Here is a 16,440-nt window from a genome sequence, read left to right as displayed (position 1 = left end):
AATTTGTATGTCTCAATTATCACCCCTTTTCTGCCTATCAACCAGTTTCTATAACCTAAACATCTTCCACTTGTTCTTGTAAGGTTCATTCCATAGACCTGCTACCATCTTGGTCACTCACCTCTGGATCCTCTCCACCTCTTCCTCATCACCAAGAAATCCTGGCACCCAGATCTATGTGCAATAGTCAAGATGGGGTCTTCTCAAGGCTCGATAAAGAGGAACAATAATCTTCTTGTCTCTGCTTGTCAAGGTTTTTCTTCAGTAACCAAGTAATCTGATAAGCTGCTTTAGCGATTTTTGTTGTTCCCCCCCCCCCTCCAAAAAAAAAACACTTGAACTCCTTATCCATTAACACTCCCAAATCTCGGGCTTTATCAATTTCCTGGGGTACAATTCCACCAATGTGGTATACAGCTGGTAATCTTTTCACCCTAAAATGCATAACCTTGCACTTTGCCACATTAAACTGATGTCCATTCTCTTTTGTCCAGTCTGCCAATCTATCCAAATCATCCTGCAAAATTTTGACATTATATGTATTAACTATTGCTGTACCCAACTTTGCATCATTAACAACTGAACAGTTCCTCTCAGATCCTTTCCTATATCTTTAATGTACAAATTAAACAGTAGCGGCTCAAGAACAGAACCCTGCAGCATGCCACTGTCACAGACCTTCTTTGGGATCCTTTCTTTTTAGAGTTACACGGTGATCAGCATTCATTTTAAAAATTTATGGAATTTACAACCATGTTAAAAAACTTTTTTATTATCCCGACGTTTCGATCTTCACATCAAGATCATCATCTGGAGCATACATTAATATACAAGACAAGCTGAGTTACATTATTAACTGTAAGCTAAAGAAGCAATGCTTTGATCACATGTTATTGTCGTGACGTTCTATTTTCATGTTATGTTCTAAATCCGCCATCTTGGTTCAAGTCACTCTTATCAATATAACAACTAATTGCAAATTGATCACCGATCCAAAAGTAGGGAAATTTATAATTATACTGCGCCACCCTATTTTTTAGATTAGTCTATATAAAATAGTAGGATCAATTCTTAATTAAGTTAGCAGTCTCCTCATTTATTTAGGCCGAATTATTTACTATTCCACTTGGGGTTCCCTGCAAGATTCGAATATTTATGAACGGTGCAATAAAAAGGAATTCAGGCAAACACAATATTTAGATTAACAAAATAAAACATTTAATATATGATATATATATAACAAATACAAGAATTCTGCTTTAAAATGAAACAATACAATCAACTTAATATATCTTGCTAAGTCACTCATGCCAATTCAATGTTCTAAACTTTCACATACAATTCACAGTTTCAAAATCACAAGCTTACTTAACTCAAGTTAATAAAACGAACCTTCTTATTTAATCAGTCTCCACATATCTATCAGCTGTACTTAATGTTTAAATTCACAGGAAGCACTAATCAAGGTAGACAATATTCCAAGCAATCTTATTTCGGACTTTGAACTTCGAAGATATGTTAATGTTAGAATAAACAAACAAGTATGACTACTCTTACCAGATACAATCTTCAATACATGAATTAATTGTGAGCACACTTATGAATTAACTTATTTACGTTAGCAGAACACATTAAGAAAATTTCTCCAACGATTTAACTGAACTACTGTTAATTGCACTTCACTACTCTAAAAAACACATCAATAAGGCACTGATATCTTTCCTTGTTTACTTTTCTCAAACTAGTTAATTTCAATATAATTCTTCTCAGGGCAACATAGAATTAAGACGTAATCCTAGACTAACTGGAACTAATCAGAATTTTCCATTGAATGTCCAGTTCTTTATTTATCCGGTTACGGCATTAATTTTCCTTTACAACACAGCTGACTTCACTTGCAGCTAAGTATATGATTCACTATGTTTTGGCTCACTTCTAAACACTATTCTCATGAATTTCTGCCCTAGAGAACTTATAATTTTCTTCCACTTCCTTTGCTTGTATCCTACCTTCCTTCCTGCTCCGCAAAAACTTCCTCTCTTCTCTCTAATTAAAAATCTTCTATATATTTTCCTCTCCTTTCAGTCCGAAGGTCACGCTTTCTTCGACTCGTGCTTGTTTATTTCATGTGTCTCCATGACAACAAATGAACGCAAACATTTCGCTAATGTAATATAATGCTCTACTACTACATGAGTGATTACATAACGTTAAATTTTCACAAATAAGAATAAACAGAATATTTGAGCTACTTAATCAGCTTTTTCATTACGTATAGAATTAATTATAATAATACTTTTCGTTACATCATATATATATTTTAGTTATTATAAATTCTGCACATATTATTGCTTAATAAATTAATAATAGGTTAAGTTTAAAATAAATATTTAAATAGTAATCCTAAATTAAGGAATAGTAAATAATTTTTATACAAATCATGATTAATACATAATAAGCAATGTTAAATGTGAATGAAAATAAATAAATTACACAACATAGTTTCATTCACAATTTAACATTATTCTACTGGCATGACCTCTAGTAAAAAAAAAAAATTACAAATTACATCAAGCTAATTTCTATTTACAATGACAGGAATAAACATTCTTTCAGATGGTTTTCTTTTAGAAACAATGATGTCCTATTTTTAGTATTACAATTCTTAATTTTGCTTTTAAGATACTGGATTTTCTATAGTCCTCTTTATAGTTGTTCTTAGTGAGGAACGTTCTGTGGGTCGAATATATACTTTCCATATGTTTGGGATTTTTAGACCATCATTATTGTTCAGATTGGGGTGGTTGATAATAATCTCACATGCTTCCTTAAATTTCCATTCATACCATGTTTTAGTGCGATGTAGATAGCTAGTGCTTTTCCAGTCATTCCAGGGCTCGTGATTATTCCCCCCTATTGCTAACTTTTACATGGAGCATTTTAAACAACTTGCCTTTGGTTCCTCCCCTCTAAAACCCAAAGTCTGGCTTAGATACGTTGACGATGTTTTCGCCATCTGGTCCCATGGCCGCCAGACATTAGACACATTCCTTAGCCACCTAAACAAACAACACAAACGTATACAATTCACAACTGAAATTGAAAAACAGAACATACTTCCGTTTCTAGATACACTTGCCACACGTCTTCCCTCTGGATCTTTCCTTCACTGTTTACCGGAAACCGACACATACGGGACAATATATACACATAAACTCCTACCACCACCAAACACAAAAACTAGGTGTCATCAACACGCTAAAAAAACAGGGATCAGGCGATCAGTTCCAACGAACAGGCACTGAAAGACAAATTTAAAATTATCATTAATACTTTGCAAAAAAACGGATACAGCCAAAACACTATTAACAAAATTCTCTACGAAACCTCAATAAAAAACAAAGACAAACCAGACTACAGTAAAACTATAACCATTCCCTACATTAAAGGAACATCAGACAAAATAAACAGAGTACTACAAAAATACAACCTTAAAGCCACCTTCAAACCTCCTGCAAAATTAAAAAGCTTGCTCAACTCATCCAAATACTCACTCTCTCCACTAGCCCATCCTGGAGTATATTGGATTTATTGTACTCACAACACACCATATATAGGAGAAACAGGATGCACAATTCCTATCAGACAAAAAGAACATAAACGACACATTAAATATAATAATTATGGTGAAGCTGGCCTTTCTGATCATGCCTTGAATACTTGACATAGAATTGACTGGAAAAGCATTAGCTGTCTACATCGCACTAAAACATGGTATGAATGGAAATTTAAGGAAGCATGTGAGATTATTATCAACCACCCGAATCTGAACAATAATGATGGTCTAAAAATCCCAAATATATGGAAAGTATATATTCGACCCACGGAACGTTCCTCACTAAGAACAACTATAAACAGGACTATAGAAAATCCAATATCTTAAAAGCAAAAATAAGAATTGTAATACTAAAAATAGGACATCATTGTTTCTAAAAGAAAACCATATGTTTATTCCTCTCATTGTAAATAGAATTTAGCTTGATGTAATTTTTAATTTTTTTTTTTTTTTTATTGAGGTCATGCACAGTAGAATAACATGTGATCAAAAAATTGTTTCTTTAGCTTACAGTTAATAATGTAACTCAGCTTGTCTTGTATATTAATGTATGCTCCAGATGATGATCTTGATGTGAAGATCGAAACGTCGGGATAATAAAAAAGTTTTTTAACACAGTTGTAAATTCCATAAATTTTTAAAATGAAGGACCTTCTCTGGGACTCTACTCCTGAATAAACTACTCTCTGATATCTCTCCATCAACCGCCCTCCTATTCACCTTCTCTCTCTATGTTCACTGGGCATCTACAGATGCCGTATGGTCACTCCGATGCTCGGTGATGTTCCACACCAGGCCTCGCCCTGTAGTCCTGTTGTTTGCTTTTCTGGCAGCCTCAACTCTCTGAAGATCAGACACTCCACACATGCCATTCATCTTAATGCTGACCCTCGATGCAAGCCAACTGTTACTTGAAAACTTTCTGTCTGTCCCAGACAGGTCTGAACACTTGTCTTCACATTTCTGTACATCTCCCGCACCAACCTGACATATTTCTCTGGAACCTTCTTCTCCCTCAGACACCTCCAAACTTCTTGCCTATGCACTCTATCGTATGCTTTCTCCAGATCAATAAATGCCAGGTGTAGCTCCCGTTGTTACTCTCGAAACTTTGTGACACACTGTTCTGTTGTTCAATTTCCTTACCATTGTTTTTTGCTCTCACAGATGTGTTATGAAATGTAAGGTGAAATATTGTAAAATGAATAGTATTTCTACTGTGGCACATGTGTGAATGTTTATTTATGTTATTACCAGATCCCTTCTTTTTATCAACTAGCCTTTTTAATCCATTGATCTACAATCTCTCCTCATAGTGCTGTAGACCTGTAACAATCTCAGTTGCCCACCTCTATATCCTCTTCCCAATTTCCTCACCGTCGAGGAATTAAGGAGTCCCCATCTGTGCATATTGATTCATGTGACCCTGCTTGTCAGTGTGTTCTTTAACATTCACATAATCTGATGAGCTATTTTGGCCACCTTCGCAATATGTCCCTCTAAATTTTGGTTCTCTGTCCACTCCTGTATCCCTGGTCTCATCAGTTTCTTCTATTCCACTTCCATCAGTGTATCATGCAGCTTGTGATCTCTTCATCCCAAAGTGTATAACCTTACACTTGACCATGTTAAACTTGGAGCTGTTATCCCTTGCCCATATTGCTAGTCTGTTTAAATTATCCTTTTGGATCTCTGTATCATCATGACTATTGCTCTGTCCAGATTTGCATCATTAGCAAACAACTGGATATATCTTCTTGATATATCTTAAATCAGATGTAAATATTAATTTTCTCTTCCTGTAATCAATGATGTATGAAAAATTAATTTCTGCATCATTGATTTATAAGTCAAATAGCAATATCTTAAGTACAGTGCCATATGGCACCCCACTAATCATATGCCTTCTCCTAGATTCATTTAGCCCATATACCACTGTTTGACGTCTGTCCGTCAGTGACCCTCTTATTCATATCACTAGCTTCGCATCCACACCTGTTTTTTCTCAAATGCTTTGCGTAGTCCAGTATTATGATGATGTAGCCATTTCCTTTATCCATCTCATTTTTCACTTTATTATAAAATGTGATTAAATTATGAAATATAGTGGAAAGCAAGACCTACCTTTCACAAAACCATGCTACTCTCCATATTATATTACTATCCACCCATTCCTGAATTCTACTGTTTACTGAATGGAATGTTGCCTTGGAATGTTCTTTATGCAAGATCACCAGCTGATTTCACTTCTTTCTAATGCTCATAACTGAGACTTAAATTGCTTCGTCATAGAAGCTATTAGTTCACTTGCACATTCTTGTAATTCCCTGAACAATATTACATTTAATCCGATGGCTGTATTTGCATTAAAGTGCAATATTTTAAGCACCTCCAATTCATCTAATTCTATTCTCACATCAGCTCAGTATCTTGATATTGTGGATAATCAGGTGATGCCTAGACTGTGGAGTTTTTATGGAACAGACCTATGTTACTATCAAGAGGACAATGCCCAATGCCACAAAGCTGCAGCCGTTATGGAATGGTATGAAGAGATAGGTGTTAAACAACTGTCCTAGCCTGCACAGAGTCCTGACCTCAACCCCATCAAACACTTGTGGGATGAATTGGATTGGCGATTTAGGTCCAGAGTAGCACGTTCGTGATCTGTTGCTGAACTAAGTGCTGCTTTGATGGAGGAATGGAGACAAATTCCACTTGATGTCTGCTGCACATTTGTGGAAAGCCTCCCTCAAAGCGTGCAGGAGGTGATCAAAGCCAAAGGTGGACATACCTGATATTACAGTTTGCCTGCTGGAATCAGTTGTAAATTGCTAACAATTATTGATAGATAGTGTAAGTCTTTAGGATTTTCTTTGGACTGTTTAACTTATTCCTTCACATAATATGCTTTTTGTCTTCCTTATCATACTGGCCATCCTTCTTGCCTGTGATTTGTACTGCTTTCTACTGATTTTTTTTCTTCATATATCCTCCACAACTGTTTCTTTTTCTGCAGCTTTTGCTTGATGAAGCTGCTTATTTGCCTTACTCCTACCTGATTTTTCTGTGGGCTCTAGGTATGCTGTCAGATACTGCTTTTTTCAAACACTTCTTGACTGTCTCTCATTCTGACATCTTTCCTCTTGAGATCCTTATGCTCTGGCACTGCACCATACCTGCTCTGAATTCCACATATACCATATATGTTGGTGTATAAGATGATATTTGAGTTTAAAAAAAAAGTTGAAACCAGGATTCATCTTTCTTTTCATGGATTCTCATGGAAAGGCTTAGACGTTGGTTATACATTCTTACTAAATAGCTTAGGGAAATTACAATGTACAATAGAATATACATTAAAATAAATTTTAATACACTTCCAATATTTCGGCAATGTCACGTTGCCATTATCTCAGGAACTACAGAATTTAAGTTCCTGTGATAATGGCAATGTGACGTTGCCAAAATATTGGAAGTGTATTAAAATTTATTTTAATGTATATTCTACGTGGTAATTTCTTTAAGCTATTTAGTAAGAACAGGATTCATCTTATACTCCAGATATAAAATGTAAACCTTTAAATCTGGTGATGGAAAACATCACTAAGTGGTCATCTAATGTACTGTGTAACAGTGTTATGTTAGATGCAATATACTATGTTCTAACAAGCTTTTGTCATTTTAATATACTGATATATTGGCACATTAATGTATTTTGTATGCAAATATTTGTATTTAATAATGTATTTGGTAGGGCAAGCATGTAGATTTTTTTTAAAATTTAAATCTTAATGAAACCTTACTGATGATCACACGAGCAGTATATGAAACCAAAGACATAACAAGTTGGAAGGCATTGTTCATAAATTACAGTAAATAAAATACTTCAGGTGATTGCTATGCTATATTACATTAAAGTAATGTATAAGAAGGTGCCAGTTGTAAGTGTAAATTTTGTTGCTGTCTTTTACAGCAAGTATAGCAGAAAATAAACATTTTGAAAAGAGATTTGGGTCAACTTATACTCTCAGTTACCTGATGACATTCAATATGGTCTAGTTTAATTTTCTTTCCTGAAAGTGAAATTTTCTTAACTTAAAATTCTGCATGTTGTCTGGCAATCTCATAGTATACTGTGTATTGCATGATCACTCTCTCTCTCTCTCTCTCTCTCAAACCAAAAAAAAAAAGTTTGTGGAGAGTGATCATGCCGTCTATCCACGTGATCCCCCTCCCTCCCCAAATAAATATTCTTATGTTTAGTCTTCCGTATGAATTATCCTGCACTCATTGTGCTAATTTATCAGTGCATATTTTCCATATTATGTCTTCTAGCCCCTATTGTATAGCAACTACCAACTATATATTTTATTCTGTTTATTTTTATCTTATACTAGCTAGCCTCAAATGCACTGCCCTCTTAATGAACTCTTACTGTTTTTGGTTTCAGTTATGCTGTCATCAGCAAAACTATTCTGCAGAGTCATCATGTTGGAAGTTTAATGGAGTATTAAAGCACTGGGAAAGAATGAAAAACTATGGAAAGACTTTTAATGGGATTATATTGATCAAGTGCATATAATAAACAACTAAGTTATACCAACTAGTTTCACCAACTAAGGCTGTTGGCATCTTCAGAGTACATAACTGATGTAAGGCACTAAAAAGTAAAAAACTGTTACAAACTATAATCAACCGATTCCAATTATATTAAACAAAGAACAAAGTGCGTACAATACATTCATAGAGCGTGGATGATATCACTTGTTGTTATTTAGGAACGTTCTATAGTTGGCACTATAATTCAGTTCTGGTGAGTTGCAGGATCTGATAAGGGTCTTCCAGATCACGGGCAAGATTAGTCCTTGGTTCTTGTTAAGGTTTTGTATACAGCGGGCAACTGTTGTGGCCTCCTTAAAAATTCGGGAGCGGAAGTCCTCCTCCATGTAAGGAATTGTGCTTCTATCCCACTCTATGGTATGGTTCATTCTTGAGAAATGAAAAGCTAACCCCGATTTTTCTTCTTTGTTATTATTGACGTCACCTATGTGTTCTTTTTGCCTAATTTCAAGGCTCCTTGAAGTTTGGCCAATGTAATTCAAGCCGCACGAGCAGGGTATGTTATAAACTCCAACATATTTGGAGAAAGGATGGCTATCTTTTGGAGATCTTAAGAATTGTCTAATCATTTCTGTGGGTTTAAAGGCCACTCTTATTTTATGTGGTCTAAGGAGTCTAGCAATCTTATTGGAAAATGTCCCTAAGTATGGAATGACAATGGTAGAAATATAACGTACATCATCTTATTGTCTTTGTCGGGGTTCAGAGAAAAGTATCTTGTGGACGAGTCTTCGAGGAAATCCATTCGTGGCAAGATTGGTGGATATCAGGGATAGTTCTTCCTGGAGGTCTTGTTGATCTGTTGTAAGGAGAGAGGCACGGTTCTTCAACATGTGTACAATACTAAGTTTCTGAGAAATGTGGTGGCAGGAAGTGAAATGTAAATAACGTTCTGTATTGGTAGGTTTGCGGTAAACTGAGAGGCTTCTTAATTAAAGTGTCCAGAAATGATAATTGGTTATCTTTTTCAAGTTCTAGAGTGAATTTTTGTGTGGTGTAGAGAGTTGATTTTGTTAAGAAAGTCAAACAGGTCCTTTTTTGTGTAGTTCCAAACGATGAAGATATTGCCACGTATCTCCACCATACTGTGGGTTTAGGGTCTGTTTGAGTTAAGATTTTACTTTCAAAATCCTCCATAAAGAGATCAGCACAAGATGGAGAAAGGGGCTACCCATTGCAAGGCCAGTTAATTGCTGATATATGGTTTTATTCCATAAGAAAAAGTTTGATATTAAACAATGACGGAACAGAGAAGTAGTATCTTGTGGGAGCAAACTTCCTAAAATGTCGGTGACTTCCTCCACAGGGATGTTAGTGAATAGAGATGTAACATCCAGGCTGGCGAGTAAATCAGTATTGGAGATAGAGATGTTGTTCAGTTTCTCAACGAAATGTTGCGAATTTCGTATATAAGTATCCGAATTATGGATGTGTGGTTTGAGGAGGCCTGCCAGGTGTTTAGATAACAGATAAGTTGGCGAATTGATTCCATTCACAATCGGCGTAGTGGTATTCCATTTTGTGTACCTTAGGAGTGCCATATAGTCTTGGTTATGGCGCTCCTAAGTTAACTCATGTTAGTGGATGCATGGATTTCAATCTTCGTTTTAAGTCTATAGACCAGTTCACCATGTGATGTATTAAATCGTTGGTATCTAAATTTTGACCCATTAACAAGCTTGCAAACTGCTAGGCTTCTTCCAGATGGCTAGCGGCATGCCAGTAGTGTCCGGCACCTGTGTGCAAAACTTTAGTTAGCGCCCCCTGTATCCAGTAGTGCGCCAGTAGTGTCCGACACCTGTGTGCAAAACTTTAGTTGGCGCCCCTATCCCCCCCCCCCCCCCGTCCAATAAAAAAAATCACTTTAAAAAAAGCATTTTTTTAAAGTATTTCCTCCTCTTTGGCGCTTTTACTATCCTGGTGGCAGTGTGCATTGCACACATTGCACACGTTGTCGGCACACCCATGCTGATGGCATAACCTCAAAATCTGAAGACTGCATCTAGCTGTTCCACTTCTTCATAAATCTCTTAAATGGTTTATTAATACAGACATCTAAAGGGTAAAGCTGACTAGTTAGAACTCCTGGAATTACAGCTAACTGAGTTTTCAATTCCTTGAGTTTATTTGTAAAATCGTCTGTTGTGTGAGAACGAAACTGATCTCATACTAGCATGGCAGCTTCTTCAACAGTCCACCAGGGCGCCTAGACCAAATTTTATCTATCCATAACTTCATTCCTCCTCCATCCATCCAGTCTTTTGCATGAACATGTACAAACACTCCTTTAAGCAGTTTTTCTTTAGGTCTTTAGGTAGTGTCTTCCTTTTAAAAATCGATAGTGGAGGCAATTTTGTCCCATCAGCACAGCAGGATAAAACAACCGTGTAGTGAGTTTTTTTGTGCCCCGAAGTTTTAATAGTAATACTTTTAGTGCCCTTGGAATCTACAGTTTTGTTTGAGGGCACATCAGAAGTCAGCAGAACCTTGTCCATGTTTCTTCCTATTTGCGCAAGTTCAAAATTTTCTCGTTTCCTTGCGTTAATGATGAATCGATGAAATTCAATCATTTTTTTCTTCATATTCAGCTGGCATCTTTTGTGATATTTTTGTTTTAGTCTGCATACATAGCTGTTTTCTCTTCATGAATCTTGAACACCATGATGTTGATCCCTCTTTTAGTGGCTATCGCTTTCGCTTAATGAATAATCATTTTTGTAGACAATGAAAGTCCCGCTTTTTTTGTGATCTAAAATCCAAGTATTCAGTTCTACCTCAAGTTCTGGCCATTTTGCAGTTCCACTTTGTAGGTTATGTTTACTGTGAGTTGCTTTTTTTAAATCCTTTTCCTGATTCCGCCAAGTTCTTATCATTTTATCAGTTGGGGTGGTCTGAAATGCCTCTCTGCAGCCCTGTTTCCATGTTCTTTAGCAGATGCAATCACACGTAGCTTGTATGCAATATTGTAACAATGCTGATGTTTTTCAGCCATAATTTGCCAAGAAATTTAGAGAAAATTTAACGGCAGAAATTTATCACCGTTCACAACTGCGACAACAATTGGAAAGTTTAAACGAACAGGACACAACTGTGATCATTGACATCAAAGTGTGGTACGCGTACCCCCAGGGGTACGTGAAAAGTCTTCAGGCAATTCGTGGCAATTTTAGGCTATGCATCATTAACGCATAGAATAAAATTCAATGTATCCGTGAAGTTCGAGATCATAAAATGTTCCTATTGTATCACTGAATAAGGTACAGAGACAACTGCAGGCTTTGCAATATGTTTCTCAACAAACAGTGCAATTAGAGACCAAATGCTATATGACTTAAGCAAAACCATATGTTGCACTGGCAACATATGGTTTTGCTTAACTGTCGGCTTGTCTTTGTCATTTAGTAGCACGATCTTTTGTTAATACCGCACCAATCATATGAACGCGGATGTCTGAAGTTTGAGAAACACTGCTCTACGTAACTGGAATGCTCTCACACATACCACAAAGAAGCAATAAAGAAATTGCATAACTCAGAACAGAGAAAATTTCCAGAAATGAAAATAAATAAAAAACTGAGTATCAGCGTATAAGATGCACCCTGTTTTTCAGACCTATTTTCAAAGAAAAAAAGTGCGTCTTATACGCTGGCAAATACGGTATATGTCTACACAATTAATTAAAAGATACCATATCAAATGAGAATGTTGCACATTTACTTATTGAGATGTATATTGCACACTACATACACTATATATAAGAGTTAAAATTTGCCAGTTGCCTGCGGAAGTTTTTAAATTAGCAATTTTCGCCCTTTATACTAAAAAGGTTCCCCACCCCTGGTTTTCCTCAACACACTATCAGGTTGATAGCCAACTTGTATAAGGAGCAAGAAGCCACAGTAAGAACAGGTGTGGGATTGACTGACTGGCTTCAAGTTGGAAAAGGAGTTAGGCAAGGATGTTTACTTTCTCCTCACCCATGGTGAAAGACTGTTGGAATTTGCCCATGCTAACAGATTAGTTATTACCAATACCTGCTTCCAGAAACATCCACGATGGACCTATACTTGGACATCCAACATTGATAGGTCAAGGCACCAGATTGATTACATCCTGGCTCTCCAGCGGTGGAAGACAAGCATCTCTGATGTTCATACTTGTCCTGGAGCAGATTTTGGTACAGACCATCAACTGATAAGAGCCAAAGTAAGACTAAGACTTAGGCACATTCCACTAGATTGGATGTTAGAGTAATTCCTAGTGGATTCACAGAAGAAACATCAACTCGGCTGGATGATTTTTTGGAGACCAATGAGGAAATCTCACCAGAAATGCTTTGGGAAGGAGTCAAGATGATAATACAGAATACAGCGAAGACATATCTCGGCCCAATAAGAAAACCAAGAGACCAATGGATATCAGATTCAACATGGGAACTAATCAAAAGAAGGCAGTTGGAAAAACAAAGAGACACAGGGACCGAAGAATACAAGAGATTACATAGAGAAATCAGAAGAGCCATCAAGCAGGATAAGGAAACGTTCTATACTAATAAATGTGAAGAAATAGAGTTCCAGATGAGAAGGCATAATTATAAAAGGATGTTTTATTTAGTTCGTGACTTAAAGCACAAGTTCAAGCCTAAATTGAATGTCATCAAAGACAGGAATGGATCATTACTAACAGAAGAGTTGGAAATCAAAAACAGATGGAAAGAATACTGTGAGGAACTGTACAGCAGAGTGGATAAAGAAAATGTGGAGTGCTCCCACCAAGAAATTTTTGATTTGGAACCTCCTCCATTTAGGCATGAAGTTGAAAGAGCAGTTAAGCAGCTCAACAGCAATAAAGCTCCAGGTGCAGATGAAATCCCAGCAGAGTTAATTAAGGCCACAGGGGATGGAGGGATAAGAGTGTTTCATAGATTGATTACAATGATATGGGAGACAGGATCATGGCCTAGAGATTGGAAGAAGTCAGTTTTCATACCACTACACAAGAAAGGTGATATGAAGGCATGCAAGAATTATAGAACTATTAGTTTGATATCTCATGCAAGCAAAATTTTATTAAAGATCATGCTAAATAGGATTGAGGCCAAAGTTGAGGCAGAGATGCCCGAGGAACAAGCAGGTTTTAGGAAAGGTAGGGGCACCAGAGATCAGATCCTTTGCCTTAGACAGATCATAGAAAAATATAAAGAATTCAGACTCCCTCTGGTAATGTGTTTCTTAGACTACTCTAAAGCTTTTGACTGTGTTGAGCATGTGAAACTGTGGGAAGTAATGAAAAGAATGGGTTTTCCTCGACACACTATCAGGTTGATAGCCAACTTGCATAAGGAGCAAGAAGCCACAGTAAGAACAGGTGTTGGATTGACTGACTGGCTTCAAGTTGGAAAAGGAGTTAGGCAAGGATGTTTACTTTCTCCTCACTTGTTTAGTATATATGCAGAGGACATCATGCATGAAGCATTGGATGAGCTCAAGACAGGAATTACGATAGGAGGTAGATTGATCAGTAATCTGAGGTACGCTGATGATACAGTACTCCTTTGTAATGACATGGAAGAACTAGGACTGATTCTTGACAAAGTTAACAAGATCAGTAATAACAGAGGACTTCAACTCAATTCTAGCAAGACAAAGATCATGGTTCTCAAAGGAAAAACAAACAGAGAAGCTCTTGAGAAACAAATGTATCTTAATGGAGAAAGAATTGAGGAAGTCAGCAAGTTTGAGTACCTGGGATCCATTATTAATGTGAAGAATTGCTGTTCAGAAGATATCAGAAAAAGGTTAGGAATGGCTAAAACAACAGTCAGAGTCTAAAATCCGAAAGGATGGATCTATCTCCATGGGAACAAAGTTGAGGATTTTGGATGCAGTTGTTTTTCCAACAGCAACTTATGGATGCGAGACTTGGAACCTAAAGAAGTCAGATAAGAAACGGATATCTGCTTTTGAGATGTGGTGTTACAGAAGGCTGTTGAGGATATCATACACTGAAAGGTGTACAAATGAATGGGCTTTAGAAAAGATTAGTAGAACTTTAAGGCTCCTTAAGGATATTGACAGAAGAAAATTAAAATATTTTGGACACATAGAAAGGATGGAAGGAGGACTTTTAAGAACAGTAATAGAAGGTAAAGTTCCTGGAAAAAGAGGCAGGGGTAGCCCATCAATGAGATGGATGGATGGCGTGTGTGGAGTGACTGATCTTCAGAGAGTTGAGGCTGCCAGAAGGGCAAACAACAGGACTACATGGCACGGCCTAGTGTGGAACATCATCGAGCATCGGAGTGAGCATACGGCATCTGTAGATGCCCAGTGAACACAGACAGACCCCTGGGTTAGACTATACTTGGAATTTCCTTCTTCATTTACCCAATATTACCAGTTCAAGAACTTGTATACAAGAACATTGCAACCATAGAAGATTGGATTGGGCGACTTTCCTTTTCCTCTAAAGCTATAGTAATTAAAATCATTATCTTCCCTGTTCAGTTGTACATAATAAATATTACAGACTTTACCGAACCTGAAGAAAAGCAATTATATAGTAAGCCCCTGTGCAATTTTTTTTGTCCAACCAATTCGAAGAAGTTAAAAAGGAATTTATTCACCTATCATAGAAGCACGGAGTCTTTGGGCTTCCAGTTTTAAAATTCTGCTATTTAATAAAATATGCTATTTAAGCAATACAGCTTCAAAAATCCATAAAATGTTGCAGACCTTCACAGGTACTATCTGAGTTTTCATTTTCACTTGAGTAAATAATTATAAATGTCCAAAAGCTGAGATTGTTCCTTAATACTATAACATTCTGTGCTTAACTCTAAGATTACTACAAAATTCTGGCCTTCCATTAAAAAAAGTAAAATTTGGTATAAAGAGATATTTAACCTCTTTTGATATGAACTTCCACATATGACAACAAGACTTTGTTTCATGACTTATTGAAGTTCCAAGGATACTTTAACAGGAGGGATATTGCCTGGAGAATTGCAAGCGTCTTCCAGTCCATAACATCGAATGGAGGTACTTTGAAATCGGAGATCCAATCTGTGGCATCTTTTACCAATTGGAAACAGTACGACATGCATTCTATAGCTGCCCTTTTGCCTTTCGTATTTGGAAAAGATTATGTAATTTGTTGGGCATTCCATTACTTACAACAGAACAGGTTCTTTTTTTACAGTACCCACTACCTCTCAGCAATGGCAAGAGAATTTTGATTTTTAAAATTAAGGAATTAAAATACCATTTATGGAAGGTTTGGAAGAAACATGGATTCGAAAACCAGCAATATGACTCTGTAGAAATTTTATGGTTCAGTCAGACGATTTTTGTATTTAAAAAGACGCATTCTAGCAGATAAATTTTTGGCTAGGTGGTGTAGATCACCCACATTATGCAGTATTCACCAGAGGGAGATAAAATTCTGTCTATTTTTACTATGAGAGTTTTTTAAATGGTTCCATCCTCTTAGTTCAATGTGGTCTTATGGTCAGTTGCAGGGATGACTGGAGAGCAATCCCAGGCAGAGAAGGCCAACTCAAGGTGGTTAACTCAGATAAGACTAACCAACTGGGTATCAGTCATCTTTGTGCTTTAGTTTCAATTGTTGGTTGTTAATCTGCATAAGACTGGTGAAAAAGGAAAACTGATAGCCTTGGCTATATGATGATATAAAAGATCTGAGGCCTTTTTCTCTATTTCTCATACTATCTATCTCTCTTTTCTTTCTCCTAATGCTATCAGGCTCTCTTGCATCTCTATACTAACTACTGTAGGCCTCTGATGAATACCCCTTTACTTTGTTCACCTCAGTAAAGGTGAACATAATGCAAGGCACGTATCCTTACAGACATTTATAATGCTATGCATTATGGGAAGGCCACTGTCCAGATGGATACGTGCCTTGCATTATGGGATACTGAGGCAACTGATATGATGCCATTAGCCTCTATATACAAATATCCCAGTTGCAAAGTTACTTCATGTGCAGACTTTGTTTACAGTTGGATGAAGGATGAAACCAAGAATATAATTTCTTGGCATCTTTAACTCACACTTGCAGCTATGTTAATCACAACTTTTCTGTCAGAATTCTTACAAATTCCAAACTATATCACAAAAAATAATACTGCATTAGCTACATATATGACTAATATATAATAATTTATTTCTTGGGTTTAT

At 36.6% G+C, this 16,440-nt stretch overlaps 1 protein-coding gene across 3 annotated transcripts in view; it reads left to right on the top strand.

Annotated features, from left to right (window-relative positions):
• The window catches only part of LOC150108796 (uncharacterized), a 478,706-nt gene that overhangs the window by 223,796 nt on the left and 238,470 nt on the right, over positions 1-16,440 (top strand). The window lies entirely within an intron of this gene.

Source organism: Typopeltis vanoorti, chromosome 2, assembly GCF_054136105.1.
Source record: "Typopeltis vanoorti isolate ZY-2024b chromosome 2, IOZ_Tvanoo_1.0, whole genome shotgun sequence".
Taxonomy (NCBI): domain Eukaryota; kingdom Metazoa; phylum Arthropoda; class Arachnida; order Uropygi; family Thelyphonidae; genus Typopeltis; species Typopeltis vanoorti.
The sequence above is the reverse complement of the archived record's forward strand: the minus strand, read 5'-3'. Positions and strand labels throughout refer to the sequence as shown.